This window comes from Lissotriton helveticus, chromosome 4_1 (genome assembly GCF_964261635.1).
Source record: "Lissotriton helveticus chromosome 4_1, aLisHel1.1, whole genome shotgun sequence".
Lineage (NCBI taxonomy): Eukaryota > Metazoa > Chordata > Amphibia > Caudata > Salamandridae > Lissotriton > Lissotriton helveticus.
Genome location: NC_136063.1, coordinates 593118128 through 593135977, shown reverse-complemented (window position 1 = coordinate 593135977; position 17850 = coordinate 593118128). Strand labels below are relative to the sequence as shown.

General features: G+C 46.7%; 1 protein-coding gene across 1 annotated transcript in view; it reads right to left on the bottom strand.

Annotated features, from left to right (window-relative positions):
• The window catches only part of PDE7A (phosphodiesterase 7A), a 1945501-nt gene that overhangs the window by 34165 nt on the left and 1893486 nt on the right, over positions 1–17850 (bottom strand). The window lies entirely within an intron of this gene.

The following is a 17850-nucleotide window of genomic DNA, read 5'->3' as shown; positions in this document are numbered from 1 at the left end:
AGGAGGGGGTGGCCCCTTACCCTGGGCCATGCAGCTATAGTATTGCGCTTTGAGGTCTAGTAGCAGGGACCACTCCCATGGTCCCAAATGTAATGAGACACTTATTGCAGGTTTGTACTGCAGTTCTGGATCCTGCCCCTTTGCCTGCATAGAAGCGCTGTGGGATGCCTATTGTCTCGCATGTTGGTGCCCTGCCACTTATAACCCCCTTAAATAACAAGTAACTCTCACTCTTTAAGCCCTTCAGGTGATTTAATATAGGTGCAGGTGGGTGACTGGGAGGGTTAGGCTGATGCTCAGGAGGAGTCCTGCCAAAAGATTTTTTTTTTTTTTTAGATATGTGTTTATTAGCATTTTAACATTTTCAGTTTTGCATACAACCAGAAATCATTAATACATTTCACTTTACCAGACAAAATAAACTTATCAGAGTTCACTATAGTAAGTTTTAAACAACGCATTTCAAGATCATAGAAATATCATTACTTTTCTTCAACATTTTGAACCAGTACCCTTTTACCTCCTGATTATGGTTCCTCTTTTTTTGAAGTAGCTCTGTTTATTCCAAGGAGCGACATCTATCGGTTACTAATAATCATATCTCATTTATATTAATAAACAGATTTTCCTATTTACTGGGAAACAGTTTAACTTAGCGCCATCCAGTGTTACCTCTAAATGCCTCTGCTGTGGGGTGGGGGGATCCGTGGCCTATGAAGGGGGGGAAGGGGGATGCTTCCTTAACGTATGGAGAATCTCTAAATACCAATCCACATTCTTTTTTTCCCCCCCTCTATCTTTCAATAGATGAGTCACTGTTGTATTCCATTTCCTCATCCGTGTCTGCCCGCTCACCATATGATTAACATCTCAACATCTCTGGAGTACCAAGCCCTCATTATTTCTGAATCTCTAAATACCAATCCACATTCTTTTTTTCCCCTCTATCTTTCAGTAGATGAGTCACTGTTGTATTCCATTTCCTCATCAGTGTATGCCCGCTCACCATATGATTAACATCTCTGGAGTACCAAGCCCTCATTATTTCTGTCCATAATTCTATTATAGGGCGTCTACGAAGTACCCTGGCTTCCTCGCTTTGTAAAGGAGGACAAGAAATATGACTTCAAGAATGAGACCGAATCGATAAAGTTAACTCATGAAAAACATTCCTCTAAAAACTCAATTTGGACGGACAGATCAAGAATTTGCATATCACATCAGATTTAATGACACAAAACACTAGTACATGTAGCCTCACAATGCAGTACAGAGCATTAAAAGACACCTGGAAGTTTGTCTGTGGAGAGAAACAAAATGAGCTTCGAAATTCATTTATCAGTCATACAAAGCAAGGCTGGTCAATTGTTTGTCTTCAAATAGATCTGGCCAAGTCTGAACTGCAGCACCTCATACAAGGGAAGTAGTCCGATAATCCTTCAGCTTTAAGGTTATTTTCTGCTTATCTTTTCCAGTTGTCAAAGTACAGGTTCCACGGTCACAGTTAGGAATAGTTCAGTTCATTTAAGGACTTTGCCACCCAGTATATATGGGAATAGCATAAGGGAGTCCATAGGCATCAAAAGTCAGTCATGACAGGCAGGAAAAATGGAAATGGCAGCCAGCCCCGACTCCTCCTTCGATGGCACAATTACACCTCAAAAAGTTCCTGATTTACGCACCTTAATGTATCAATTGCATCAGTCCATGGGGATCTCATTGGTCACTCACAGTAGGCCGTTTATGGGGTTATCAGTGAATCACAAAAATCCGGAAGAATTAAGTAATCATTTTGCTAATTTTATTATATTCATTAAGTTCAATTGTATTACTCTTCCGTCACTTCCACGGAAGTAGGTGGAACTTTACTGTGCCCACACTCCATCCGTTCCCAAGCGCCCTTCCCTGGGTTTGCAGTAATATTGTTACATTTCTAGCGAGAATGTTTCTTAGCAAGCAGTGAGTCCATTTTTAACCAACACAGTAAAACTACACAGAATGTTCTCACAGTGGCTAGAGTGACTGCTTTATATGAGTTTACATTTGCGCAGGACTGTAAAGGCATTTGAGACCTACATGAAAATTTGCTGAATTACTGCAGTTCAACATTATTAGTAAGCACACATTTCATAAAGGCATTTCGATTTTGTGCATTATTTCTTTAAGAACTCTGCATCAGTATTAAGTACTGTTAAAATATTCTTTATAACCATCACTTGCACTTTGCCATTTTCAAAACAAATAATTGGTGTCACTCCGAGATACATTTTTGCATAAACGTTACAGAAAGTCACGTTTGCACTATCTGAAATCTTTCTAAATGAGCTACTCATTACAATATTCTCATAATGCAGGTATATATTTTGATGCACTTCTAAATATTATTACGAAACTCTATATTAACCTATATTTTATTTTCTCTCAACACGTATATGCGGTTATATGTAGTTCTCATTGTTTAAATTTTCCCATCATCGTTTAAGAACACTGCATGCTTTTACAATGCACCATGTACCTCTCACGTTTTTAGACTTAACCAGTCAACAGGTCTAAATCAATAAATTATTTTCTCAATGATCTTTTACTAGTGAGAATTGATAAAGGTAGCCGTCGGAGAACATTTATGATCTATCAACGTACATACGTACCTGGAATCTGGGCAAGACTAACACTCTAAAGGAGGGTTCAGGGGATTCTGTCCTGCAAGAACATTTTTTAAAAAGCAAGGCTAAAATGCTGTATTTTACTGTATATTTATTTACGTAAATTGGCTAAAAATCCAAAGGTGTTGAATGAAACAGTCCAGTTCATTTTGTGGTGTGCCAGGCAAGTGCAACTCCCTGTCAATGTGTTGGAGCTCAACTTTCCCAAGACAACTGAAAAAAAATTGGTGGCAAAATAGTAAGTTTTTCATCACATTTTTCCTTAAAAGCTGGGTAAACGGCTGTATGTAATACAGGAAGTAAATAAAATGGCTATTTCACATCACATGACCCATCATTTATCAAAATGCACATTTTTCCATCTTGCTTCTTCACATGGGAATGGGAATTATATGTATGACTGAATTTCTTCATGAAGGGCTTAACCAGAACAGCTGAAGCTAGCACTCCTATGCGCACACGTTGAGGTCAACAGCAACAAAAACACAGGTAAAATAGACTGCACGCAGGTTGACACAGTCCCAGTACAGCAATAAAATAATAAGCAATAGTCTGTATTGGAATGCATTTTCAGGTACTGTTGGAAGTCACCCCAAGTTCACAAACATCCTCGTAATAATTATTGGTGCTTAAGCGGCTGAGTGGTGACAGAAATAGTGGTCATCAACCAATGATCTCAGGCCTATAACCTGTTTCATCCAGCCTTTCATGATATTTAACCATGCCAACATTGGAGGCTGAAGCAGAGGTTTGTCTATATGGTTAACATGGCATCATGCAGTGGTAATACTGGTTGAATCCTCTCCGGTTTGAAACAATCAGGTTTGTGTTGGTGTTGAATTACAGACGTGAGGCGATGGTAGATAGGGTCTAGTAAATTGTGGTTACTTGGCATTGCTCTTTTATGTGATCTTGTGTGATGCAACTGGTGCTCACTAAGGCACTCCAATATCTTTGGGTCAAGTTTGCGGTATATGAAAACTGCAGAAATATGCACATAGATCATAACAGAGCATTAAAAAAAATAATAATAATTCTGAAGTCCATGAGTACACATACAAGCACAGATTTTACAAAAAGAATAACATAGTATCACTCCAAAAATGGATCAAAGGAAAAACAGCACTACATATAAAAAATAACACATCAATCCCGAAAATCCGTGACCTATAATATGCAGGACTAATCACATCTGGTCTTGTACTAGCTGCTACTGTCTAACAAACAAAAAAACTGCCATTCAAGCTAAAAAGAAAATATAGTAAAAGCACGAGGCGATACTTTTATACCTCCATATAATTCATAACTGCCCCCCAAATCTGACGACCTAGTTTCATTTTCCGTCTGCCTTTCAAGGCATAAAGGCTATATTCCAAATTAAAGATTGATAGAAATCTTTCCCTCCATAACTCAAAAGATGGGGGGTCCTTTTGTAGCCACATTGATGCAATACAAAGCCTTGCAACGGCAGTGGCGTGGAAAATCAAATATACAGATTGCATAGGTAGGATATCAACTGTCGATCCCTTTTCAACCCCTAACAAAACCTGAGTAGCAGATAATCGTATAGGTACACCCAGAATCTCAGCCAAAAATTTCTCTATATGTCCTATAAGCGTGGTTAAGTGCCTACACGAGTAGAAGACATGTAAAATGTCAGCAGCTTCGGTCCCACAGCAAAAACACTTACCCAGCCCCACTTAGACAATTTGGCTGGTGTGAAATATAAATTAAAGATAGTCTTAAAGTGTTGGGCATGAAGATTTGCAGACATGAATAATCGCCCAGCCAACTCTATGGAAGTCTCCAATTGTATGCCCTGGCACCCCAATCGATTGTCCCATTTATGATTTTGAGCTTCCAAGTCGTTATCTAATGAGCCCAACATTAAAGTATACAGAGTGCCGATCCGTGAGCCTTTCCTGACTGCCTCGACAGGAGGATTAGCTTGAATTTTCCATCGGACTTTTAAAAAGTAATCACAAATTCGTAAATATTTGAAAAAATCAGCCCGAGGCAAATAAAATGGATTCCTTAACTGATTGAAAGATTTCATGTCATTCACCAAAAATAAATCACCAACTGTGCACACCCCTTTATCCCTCCATTTGCACATCATCCGGTCCCAAAACACTGATGGAAAAAGAGTAGTTATTGTTAGTGGTGTATACCAAAATACCTTCTCCACCTCATACTTTTTTTTTTACCACTGTCCATACTTTATAAGCAGCAATAACAACCTTGAACCGAGTGCGCTTGTAGTAACTCCTATCCACGTTAATGAATAGTCGATTTTTGGCATGGCTGCCTAGCAGCATTTGATAAATAGAAGGGGAATTCAGCCCTAGCAGTTAATTCAGCGCCAGTCAAGAGTATGGTCATATGCTGCATCATACATGTGTAATAATACAACGTAAAATCTGGGACGGCCCAGCCCCCTTGTTCCCTAGGTAGCACCATATACCGCATTGCTCTGCGTGCTTTGCCCTGAGCCCATACAATTCTGGTACATATCGATTGTAACAGAGCAAGATTACTTTGTGAGATCTCTAAAGGCACTGCGCTAAAAAAATATAATATTTTCGGCAAGATCAGCATTTTAAGAACGCTACACCTTCCCACCACAGTCAGATGGAGGATCTCACAGCGATCCAATTGTTTACGAGTCTCCAATACCAACCGCCCCAATTAGACTCAACCAGTGCCCTCAGACAAACCCGAATCCTGATCCCCGAATAAACCACCTCCTCCACTACCCTTTGATCAACAAATGCATGTATGTTAGTACATAAGATTTGTGTCTTTGTTGAGTTCAATTTGTAGCCAGATGCCGCCCCGTACTGTACTGCCAATTGCTCTATTTCAGACATAGCCATTGCTGGATTAGTTGTTACTACTGCCACGTCATCGGCATAAGCGAGGACGCGAAATTGATCTTGCTGCAAACTGACTGAAGTTATTCTGGGGCTATCTTCTAACATTTTTTTAAAAGGATCAATATAAAGAGAAAACAATAATGGGGAACAAGGACATCCTTGTCTTGTGCCACGTGTAATTAAAAACGGCTTGGACTCAAGACCCATTATACAAATCCTAGCGACTGGCTTGCAGTATAATGTTTGTATAGCAGAAAGAAAATGCTGTTTAAACCCCCGTTGCCGCATCCCCGTCATGACACAGAGCATTAACATAAAAAGAAGGACAGATGCACATTTAATGACTGATTTGTACACAGTGGAATCAGAAAACCTGGATAAATCACAGCTTCTCTAAAATTGTGTGAGCTTATGCACACATTTCAATTCACTAAATCTACTTTTTCTTCACTATTGGCATACGAAAGCTCTTTCAAATATGCGAGTTCAGAATACCAGCTGTTCAAAAACAGGGTTTTTACATGTCAACTGTCTCGCCTTTAAGTTCACTAATGGTTTATTTCTAAAAACTGTCACTTTTAATAAGCATTTCTCAGTGCGGTGCTACAATGCGACATATTAATGAACAAAAATGCACTGACTAATCTGGTGCAGTCTGTTAATTTTTGTACATTTTTCGATGAGCCCTTAAAATATTTACTTTGTAAATTCTACAACAAATATCACGTAAATATTCTAAAGTGTCCTTAAAATTGAAGAAATTGTATTTCTTTAAAATATGGAAAGTTGGGCATTATTATTACGTCGCACAAATCCACTTGCAGCAGACATACTCTGACATTCACCACGCCCGCGCTTGAACATACATATATCCATAGAAACACTTGCATGCACACATTTAGAAATCCACACATTGCAGTATTGAAACTTACCTTAACTGACACGCTCCGAGCTGTTCCTGCTTTGCTGGCCCTGAAAATCATGAAATTGTGCCTCCTGCTTCGAAGACCTGGAAGGTGACTCCACAGCTTCCGCTTAATTCATATGCTTAAACCTCTGTCTGATCAGAAGCCAGGATAGGATTGGAGGTCCACCATCTAACAGACAAGCCCCACCAAAGTTCCATTAGCTGCACAGCCTGAAGTTTGTGAAATATGTCCGCTCTGGAATAGGAATGTCTAGAGTCTGGCTGTTTGAGGCAAAGAAATCATGAATGCACACCATGGAGCCCCCTCTCCTGCTAAAATGATATTGCAGGTTTTTACATAAAAACCAAACGACCGGTAAAATGGTTTGTTTTCATGTAAAAACTGGAACACCTGTAACAAGTATTTAAACGGGGGGCGGGCACTGCGCTGGCTTCCCTCTTACTGGCGAGCTGCTGCTGTTTCTTCCCTAAAGCCAGTTTCAAAGTGCTGACCATTTGTAAGATCAGTGGATGAAGGCATAGGGAGTTATTTATTTTTATCAGGATCAAAGAGCTTGTTAAATTATTAGACTCGAGGCTACATCAAACAGCTTCTCATTGAAAAGGATATACATTTTCCTCTATCTTGAATTTTTGACCTTGCAGCTCGGGATTATAGTTGTGAGGCGCAGGGGTGGGGTTCCCGCTCCCCTGCATTTGGACACTCCGTAGAATTGCTTTTAACTAAAACTAAGAATCACTACCTTATGAACAGAAGGCTCACCAAGTATGAGCAGGACTTCTGGCCTCTGAAAATTTTACTATGAAAAGTTGTGTTGAATGTTTCTACTCTGATGCCTGTACAGAACAAAATGACAAAAGTGAAGAGTTTGATAAAGCTTGCCTAAGTGTCACTGGCCTGTGTACTAAACCCAGATCAGATATTAAGGATGAACCTCTAAATGAGCCTGATCATGTCCTTTTTGTTCATGCCTAAGAGTAAACTAAGCGAAAGACGCACAGAGGGACAGAATGCAGAGCAAATAAAACATTCACCACCATTCAATAGATCTGAGTTATATCCATTGTTCTTTTGCTCACCATGCCACCCCAGTTGGACCCAACCATATGCAAATCAGTCTTGACCCTGTTCCTTATGAGAACAGTCCAGCCCGAACTGCCAAGCCAGGTCCTACTTGGACCAGAAACAAGCATCCTGGGACCGGTTTCGGGGCATTACCCCACATCAGTCAGGCTAGCTTGAATCCAGTGAGCCCAGGACCCACGTCAGCATTCCCGGCGCATTTAGGGCGAGAAAGCAAAAGAGACACAGAGCTTGGACAGAATGCAGAGCCAATCAAACATTCACCACCAGTCAAGAGATCTGGGTTAAATCCATTGTTTATTTATTTTAAAGGTTTTCTATAGCGTTGGCTAGACCCCGAGGTATCAGAGCGCTTTACAGGAATGTGAGGAGGTACAGTATTAAAAAACATTTGAACAAAACAAGAGCCAATATAACAGAAAGCAGATAAAATACGAAAGCTATTTACAAATCAACTATATTAACCCCTCCCCTGCTGGTGATGGAACCACTCCGTCATCAGCTGCGGTCGCGCTGTGCTGATGACGGAGCGGTTCCGTCACGGCACGCCTGCGCGGCGCGGATTCCGTGCCTGCGCTGAGCGTTCCATTGAGCGGGCGGGGCCGTGACGGAACCGCTCCGTCATGAGCACAGCGCAACCGCGGATGGTGACGGAGCGGTTCCGTCACCAGCATGCGCCCGCCCCGCCCCCTTAGCACTGCGGCGGAATAGCCGCCTCAGTGAAGGGGTTAAACTAACATGGGTAGTGAGAACTTAGGTTAGGGTGGGTGAGAAAGAACAGAGAAGGAGGGGGAAGAAGAGAGTAGGAGTTAGGGGAGTAGCAGGAGTAGTAAATCAGTCAGAGGTCGTGCGTAGGGATAGGAGTCATATGTAGATATAGAGAGGAGGGAGGATGGGGAAGAGTAGAGTGAGGGAGGGGCGTTTGGTGGGAGAAAGTGGAGGGGATAGAATTGGAGGGCAGTAGAGGGGGACATGACGGGGTCGCAGCGCGTGAGAACAGTGTCAGAGGTAGGGAATAAGGATCCCATTATTTGTTGAGGAGGAACAATTTGAGTTCTTTTTTGAAGTTGAAGTAGGAGGGGTTACAGCATAGGTCTTTAGGCAGGGAGTTCCAGATGGGGGGGAACATTACCGGAGAATGAGCGAGCTTGGCTGCCTTTCTTCTTTAACGGGGGGGATAAGAATGAGGGCGTTCGTGTTCCTCGTCTGTCGTACGCAGCCTGCTTTGTGGAGTTTATCGGAGCGGTAACGTGGGGTGTTTTGGTGAAGGGCTTTGTGCGTGATACATGCAATCTTATAGGTGGATCTGCCTTCGATGAGTCACCATTTGAGGGTTTTCAGGGCGGGGGACATTTGTAGTCGGAGATAAGTCTTGCAGCTAGGTTGAGCACCGATTTGAGTGGAGCAAGGTGGACTTTAGGTGTTCCAGCGTGGATAGCGTTGCCATATTCGATTCTCGACAAACAGGAAAACAGTTTTAAAGTCATCAGCCGGGATGAAGGGCTTAATTTTCTTGAGATGACGGAGAGTGAAGAGTGCTCCTTTGGCTGAGGTTTTTATGTGGGAGGTGAGGGCAAGGTTATTATCAATGTTGATGCCTAGAGACTTAACTGAATTAGAAGTGGTGAGAGCAGTTGAGAGCATTATGGTCAGAGATCCAGTCTTGTATGGGAAGTGGGTTGTTTTTAGGCGCAAAGAGAATTATTTCAGTTTTTTTAGGGTTGAGTTTGAGATGATTATGGTGGAACCAAGATTGGATCTTGGTCAGGGTGTCATTTAGGTGAAGAATATCGGAGTGGTATTTAATCTTATTGTAAAGTTGCATGTTGTCGGCATAGAGGTGGTAATTTATTCCTGCTTGTTTGAGGAGGAGGGTGAGTGGTTCCATGAAAAGGTTGAAGAGAGCAGGAGAGAGAATGGTTCCCTGGGGGACACCGAGAGAGACAGGAGTGGGGTTGGAGGGGCAGTTCTCACATTTTTATTTGTTGGGTTCTATGTTGGAGAAAGGAGGTGAACCAGTTGAGGACATGGCCATTGAGGCCAAAGCGGACTTTAAGAGTGTTTAGTTAGGCAGTGTGGTTAACAGCATCAAAGGCAGCGGATAGGTCGAGGAGAATGAGATGGCATGATTCACCTTTGTCGAGTGAATGATGTATGTCGCCCACTATATTAAGCATGGCAGATTCTGTGCTGCATACTTTTCTAAAGCCAGATTGTAGTGAGTTATGTTATGTTATGTTATGTTAATAACATTTATTAGGCGCAGCAGCTGCCCCAGCGAAGGGGCGTCCTGGCGCCTGATCATATGCAACAACATAACAGATCAGAGCCGAAAAAGGGGATATTAGCCGACAGAGATGAACAAGTGGGTTTTGATGGCCCGTCTAAAGAGGGTCAGGCTATTGAGGGCGCGAATGTGAACAGGAAGGGAATTCCATAGATCCGCCGCCATCACACGGAAGGAACGACCTCCCATCCTACTAAGCCTGAACCTAGGCTTATTCGCCAGATGTTGGGCCTCAGATCTAAGGGATCGCGTGGGGACATAAGAAGAAATAAGGCCTGTCAAGGCCGGGGGAGAAGAAAGCTTTAGGATCTTGAATGTCAGACAGAGAGCCTTGAATTTGATTCTCTGTCTGACCGGAAGCCAGTGCAGAGAGGCCAAGACAGGAGAGACAGAGCATCGTCTCGGGAGACCTACAATGGCCCGTGCAGCAGCGTTCTGCACCCTCTGAAGCCTAGTCGCCTCAGCCTGGTTGACTCCAAGGAGCAGGGCACTCCCGTAGTCTATCCGTGAGAGGATAGAGGCCTGCACCACCAGTTGACGTGTGGGAGGGTCGAAGAATTTGAGGACAGGTCTAAGTCCTCGCAGAATGCCATAGCAGGTAGCTGCTGTCTTCTTTGTATGGCTGGTGAAAGAGAGGTTCGAGTCCAGCCATACACCCAGATTTTTGACTTCGTCCACTGGAATGGGCATCGCCCCCAGTTCGAGAGGCCACCACTGGTCTCCCCAGAGTTCCGCCTGCTTCCCCACAATCAGGACCTCGGTTTTCTTGGCGTTAAGCTGTAAGCAGTTGTTACGCATCCAGCTAGCCACGGCTATCAGTCCTGCCTGGAATCTGGGCGCAGTCACCTCAGGGTTCCCACTAAGTGTCACCGCCAGCTGCGTGTCGTCGGCATACGATGTCATCGTAAGGCCATATTGCCTGACGACAGCGGCCAGCGGTTTCACATACAAGTTGAATAATGTGGGACTGAGGGCAGAGCCCTGAGGGACTCCCAGTTCCAAGGAATGGTACGAGGACTGGCCAGGTGGAATGGCTACTTTAAAAAACCGGTCCGAGAGGAATGAGCGGAACCAGTCAAGAGCCTTCCCGACGATCCCCACTTCCCTCAACCGCCTTAGCAAAATGTCATGAGACACCGTGTCAAACGCGGCGCTCAGGTCTAACAATAGGAGCGCCGCGGTCTGGCCCACATCTAGCACTGTCCGCAAATGCTCGATCATAAAGAGCAGAGCCGTTTCAGTGCTATGTTGAGCACGAAACCCATTTTGACTCTCGTCTAAGATATTGTTGCGCGAGAGGTGGGCAGACAGAGTGGTATTCACGTGTGCCTCAGTGACCTTGGCGGTCCAAGGCAGGAGGGAGATGGGCCGATAGTTCTCCGGGAGCAAGGGGTCAGCATTAGGCTTTTTCAAAATGGGCTTGACCACAGCCTGCTTCCAGGATAACGGAACCACGCCCTCGCTGAGGGAGAGATTGATCAGCTCCAAAATGGGCTCACGACAAAGGGGCGGGAGAGAGGCGAAAAGCTCTGGCTTCAAAGGGTCTAAAGGAGAGCCTGATTTAACTTTGAGGCTCAGAGTGCCGAATACCTCCTTGGACATAGTCGGCAGGGTTGACAGGGTTTCAGACACCAAGACCTCTACCTCGCTAAGAGCGTCCCCGGGGGCAGCTGGTACAAATCCTCGGTAGATTTTCTGTACTTTCTCGACGAAAAAGGATGCCAAGCTTTCACAGTGCGAGTCTGTACAGATTTCTTGCGAGGTGACCCGTTTCCCCATCAGGTCTTTAAGTACCTTAAAGATCAACTTGGAGGGGTTGGGGCTGTTGGAAAACTCAGCCGCGTAATATGCAGCCCGGGTTTGACAGATAGCTCTGTGGTAAAACTTAAGCTGGGCAAAGTACAACGATTTTAACATGGGATCAAAGGCCTTTCTCCAAGCCCTCTCAGCTTGCCGGCAGGTTCTCTTAAGCTCGGCAAGAGTCTCATTATACCAAGGGCTACGGGTTTTCGCATGACATTTTGCCCAATGCAAGGGTATGAGAGAGTCGAGGGCAATAAGAACCCAGTTGCAGAATTGTTCATAGCCCTGTTCTACATTCTGCAGTTTGCCTAGGGGATGGGACTCCAATATCCTGACAAACTCCTCCAGCTTAAGTTTACGCCAATTGCGCTTTAAACTCTGTTTGCCTGCAGGTTTCAATTGAGGGGTGTCGAGAGGACATGACACTTTAACCAGTAGATGGTCAGTCCAACCCACCACCGTCGGGTCAGCTGATGTAGCCCGAGCTAAGGTGGTAAAAAAAGGGTCCAGTATATGTCCTCCTATGTGGGTGGGGGAGGTGACCAGTTGGTCAAGCTGCAACGCTTCTAAGTCCGCCAGCAAGGAGCTGATGGAAGGAGATGACGACTGATCCAGATGTATGTTTAGGTCACCTACTATATTAAAGTTAGAGCAAGTTGCAGTCAAGGAACTGGCCATATCCACAAGGGCAGCTTTAAAAGCAGTGTCATTCCCAGGAGGACGATAGATAAGCACACCGCTAAAGGTGAATTGATGACTGACCTTTACCTTAAACGATGCGCTTTCACACATAGGGAGGTCCAAGGCCTTCCACTCAGTCGGGAAACAGGACTTAGTCGCCATGGCTATACCACCTCCCCTCGTCGAGCGATTTAAGATGGACACCGTATAGGTAGAGGGGAAAGCCAGGTTAATGATAGCAGTGTCCGCGTCCTGTAGCCAAGTTTCGGTCAAGAAAATGATATCGGGAAGGTCCACGTCAATCATATCCCGTAGAGACTGATGGTGTTTAACCAAAGATCTTACATTCAAGCTCCATATATTAAGTGCTTGACCGGACCAATCGTTATACGTACCCCGAACCGTCCTGTTAACTGGACGGACTCCCGTGGGGGAGGTCAGATAGAAAAAACCGCAGGTACACTCATAGGGTCCTGAAAGAGGGGGTAGAGGGTCATGATTACAGACCCGAAGGCTATCTCTTATGGAGATAAGAGCCGCGCGATCGTATCTGAGCGCCGCCATGATAAACAGGCTGCTAATAAAGGAGGGATCCAGAGTCCATAGCCCGCACCCGCTACCTCGACGCGGACGAGCGCAGACGGGCAGGACTCTGGCACGACTCCGGCTAAGCGACGGCGTCCCACTGCGCGTTCCCGCTGCGCGGGAGAGGACAACTTTAAATAGGCGTCTCCCTGAACAACTCGAGCGTCGGGACGCTCCAAAATGGCGCCCGCGCTCCAACACACTCACCCCAATCTAAAATGGCGCCCACAGGAATCCAGCCCCGGGACCCGGACCCGCCGAATGGCGGTGCGTCTTCCAAAATTAAATGCGAGTATGGGGGCAGCCCAGTCACAAGGATAGAATTAAAATCAGGGGAAGAATCAAATCAGGAACAACAAAAATACTCTGAAGGTAAGTTTTAAAAATCGTGGCTCGCTGGCAGCGCGACCTGCGCTAGTGCAGCAATGATCAGGGCGAGAGGATAAATGAGTCCGCCTTAAATAGGCGTCTCCCTGAACAACTCGAGCGTCGGGACGCTCCAAAATGGCGCCCGCGCTCCAACACACTCACCCCAATCTAAAATGGCGCCCACAGGAATCCAGCCCCGGGACCCGGACCCGCCGAATGGCGGTGCGTCTTCCAAAATTAAATGCGAGTATGGGGGCAGCCCAGTCACAAGGATAGAATTAAAATCAGGGGAAGAATCAAATCAGGAACAACAAAAATACTCTGAAGGTAAGTTTTAAAAATCGTGGCTCGCTGGCAGCGCGACCTGCGCTAGTGCAGCAATGATCAGGGCGAGAGGATAAATGAGTCCGCCTTAAATAGGCGTCTCCCTGAACAACTCGAGCGTCGGGACGCTCCAAAATGGCGCCCGCGCTCCAACACACTCACCCCAATCTAAAATGGCGCCCACAGGAATCCAGCCCCGGGACCCGGACCCGCCGAATGGCGGTGCGTCTTCCAAAATTAAATGCGAGTATGGGGGCAGCCCAGTCACAAGGATAGAATTAAAATCAGGGGAAGAATCAAATCAGGAACAACAAAAATACTCTGAAGGTAAGTTTTAAAAATCGTGGCTCGCTGGCAGCGCGACCTGCGCTAGTGCAGCAATGATCAGGGCGAGAGGATAAATGAGTCCGCCTTAAATAGGCGTCTCCCTGAACAACTCGAGCGTCGGGACGCTCCAAAATGGCGCCCGCGCTCCAACACACTCACCCCAATCTAAAATGGCGCCCACAGGAATCCAGCCCCGGGACCCGGACCCGCCGAATGGCGGTGCGTCTTCCAAAATTAAATGCGAGTATGGGGGCAGCCCAGTCACAAGGATAGAATTAAAATCAGGGGAAGAATCAAATCAGGAACAACAAAAATACTCTGAAGGTAAGTTTTAAAAATCGTGGCTCGCTGGCAGCGCGACCTGCGCTAGTGCAGCAATGATCAGGGCGAGAGGATAAATGAGTCCGCCTTAAATAGGCGTCTCCCTGAACAACTCGAGCGTCGGGACGCTCCAAAATGGCGCCCGCGCTCCAACACACTCACCCCAATCTAAAATGGCGCCCACAGGAATCCAGCCCCGGGACCCGGACCCGCCGAATGGCGGTGCGTCTTCCAAAATTAAATGCGAGTATGGGGGCAGCCCAGTCACAAGGATAGAATTAAAATCAGGGGAAGAATCAAATCAGGAACAACAAAAATACTCTGAAGGTAAGTTTTAAAAATCGTGGCTCGCTGGCAGCGCGACCTGCGCTAGTGCAGCAATGATCAGGGCGAGAGGATAAATGAGTCCGCCTTAAATAGGCGTCTCCCTGAACAACTCGAGCGTCGGGACGCTCCAAAATGGCGCCCGCGCTCCAACACACTCACCCCAATCTAAAATGGCGCCCACAGGAATCCAGCCCCGGGACCCGGACCCGCCGAATGGCGGTGCGTCTTCCAAAATTAAATGCGAGTATGGGGGCAGCCCAGTCACAAGGATAGAATTAAAATCAGGGGAAGAATCAAATCAGGAACAACAAAAATACTCTGAAGGTAAGTTTTAAAAATCGTGGCTCGCTGGCAGCGCGACCTGCGCTAGTGCAGCAATGATCAGGGCGAGAGGATAAATGAGTCCGCCTTAAATAGGCGTCTCCCTGAACAACTCGAGCGTCGGGACGCTCCAAAATGGCGCCCGCGCTCCAACACACTCACCCCAATCTAAAATGGCGCCCACAGGAATCCAGCCCCGGGACCCGGACCCGCCGAATGGCGGTGCGTCTTCCAAAATTAAATGCGAGTATGGGGGCAGCCCAGTCACAAGGATAGAATTAAAATCAGGGGAAGAATCAAATCAGGAACAACAAAAATACTCTGAAGGTAAGTTTTAAAAATCGTGGCTCGCTGGCAGCGCGACCTGCGCTAGTGCAGCAATGATCAGGGCGAGAGGATAAATGAGTCCGCCTTAAATAGGCGTCTCCCTGAACAACTCGAGCGTCGGGACGCTCCAAAATGGCGCCCGCGCTCCAACACACTCACCCCAATCTAAAATGGCGCCCACAGGAATCCAGCCCCGGGACCCGGACCCGCCGAATGGCGGTGCGTCTTCCAAAATTAAATGCGAGTATGGGGGCAGCCCAGTCACAAGGATAGAATTAAAATCAGGGGAAGAATCAAATCAGGAACAACAAAAATACTCTGAAGGTAAGTTTTAAAAATCGTGGCTCGCTGGCAGCGCGACCTGCGCTAGTGCAGCAATGATCAGGGCGAGAGGATAAATGAGTCCGCCTTAAATAGGCGTCTCCCTGAACAACTCGAGCGTCGGGACGCTCCAAAATGGCGCCCGCGCTCCAACACACTCACCCCAATCTAAAATGGCGCCCACAGGAATCCAGCCCCGGGACCCGGACCCGCCGAATGGCGGTGCGTCTTCCAAAATTAAATGCGAGTATGGGGGCAGCCCAGTCACAAGGATAGAATTAAAATCAGGGGAAGAATCAAATCAGGAACAACAAAAATACTCTGAAGGTAAGTTTTAAAAATCGTGGCTCGCTGGCAGCGCGACCTGCGCTAGTGCAGCAATGATCAGGGCGAGAGGATAAATGAGTCCGCCTTAAATAGGCGTCTCCCTGAACAACTCGAGCGTCGGGACGCTCCAAAATGGCGCCCGCGCTCCAACACACTCACCCCAATCTAAAATGGCGCCCACAGGAATCCAGCCCCGGGACCCGGACCCGCCGAATGGCGGTGCGTCTTCCAAAATTAAATGCGAGTATGGGGGCAGCCCAGTCACAAGGATAGAATTAAAATCAGGGGAAGAATCAAATCAGGAACAACAAAAATACTCTGAAGGTAAGTTTTAAAAATCGTGGCTCGCTGGCAGCGCGACCTGCGCTAGTGCAGCAATGATCAGGGCGAGAGGATAAATGAGTCCGCCTTAAATAGGCGTCTCCCTGAACAACTCGAGCGTCGGGACGCTCCAAAATGGCGCCCGCGCTCCAACACACTCACCCCAATCTAAAATGGCGCCCACAGGAATCCAGCCCCGGGACCCGGACCCGCCGAATGGCGGTGCGTCTTCCAAAATTAAATGCGAGTATGGGGGCAGCCCAGTCACAAGGATAGAATTAAAATCAGGGGAAGAATCAAATCAGGAACAACAAAAATACTCTGAAGGTAAGTTTTAAAAATCGTGGCTCGCTGGCAGCGCGACCTGCGCTAGTGCAGCAATGATCAGGGCGAGAGGATAAATGAGTCCGCCTTAAATAGGCGTCTCCCTGAACAACTCGAGCGTCGGGACGCTCCAAAATGGCGCCCGCGCTCCAACACACTCACCCCAATCTAAAATGGCGCCCACAGGAATCCAGCCCCGGGACCCGGACCCGCCGAATGGCGGTGCGTCTTCCAAAATTAAATGCGAGTATGGGGGCAGCCCAGTCACAAGGATAGAATTAAAATCAGGGGAAGAATCAAATCAGGAACAACAAAAATACTCTGAAGGTAAGTTTTAAAAATCGTGGCTCGCTGGCAGCGCGACCTGCGCTAGTGCAGCAATGATCAGGGCGAGAGGATAAATGAGTCCGCCTTAAATAGGCGTCTCCCTGAACAACTCGAGCGTCGGGACGCTCCAAAATGGCGCCCGCGCTCCAACACACTCACCCCAATCTAAAATGGCGCCCACAGGAATCCAGCCCCGGGACCCGGACCCGCCGAATGGCGGTGCGTCTTCCAAAATTAAATGCGAGTATGGGGGCAGCCCAGTCACAAGGATAGAATTAAAATCAGGGGAAGAATCAAATCAGGAACAACAAAAATACTCTGAAGGTAAGTTTTAAAAATCGTGGCTCGCTGGCAGCGCGACCTGCGCTAGTGCAGCAATGATCAGGGCGAGAGGATAAATGAGTCCGCCTTAAATAGGCGTCTCCCTGAACAACTCGAGCGTCGGGACGCTCCAAAATGGCGCCCGCGCTCCAACACACTCACCCCAATCTAAAATGGCGCCCACAGGAATCCAGCCCCGGGACCCGGACCCGCCGAATGGCGGTGCGTCTTCCAAAATTAAATGCGAGTATGGGGGCAGCCCAGTCACAAGGATAGAATTAAAATCAGGGGAAGAATCAAATCAGGAACAACAAAAATACTCTGAAGGTAAGTTTTAAAAATCGTGGCTCGCTGGCAGCGCGACCTGCGCTAGTGCAGCAATGATCAGGGCGAGAGGATAAATGAGTCCGCCTTAAATAGGCGTCTCCCTGAACAACTCGAGCGTCGGGACGCTCCAAAATGGCGCCCGCGCTCCAACACACTCACCCCAATCTAAAATGGCGCCCACAGGAATCCAGCCCCGGGACCCGGACCCGCCGAATGGCGGTGCGTCTTCCAAAATTAAATGCGAGTATGGGGGCAGCCCAGTCACAAGGATAGAATTAAAATCAGGGGAAGAATCAAATCAGGAACAACAAAAATACTCTGAAGGTAAGTTTTAAAAATCGTGGCTCGCTGGCAGCGCG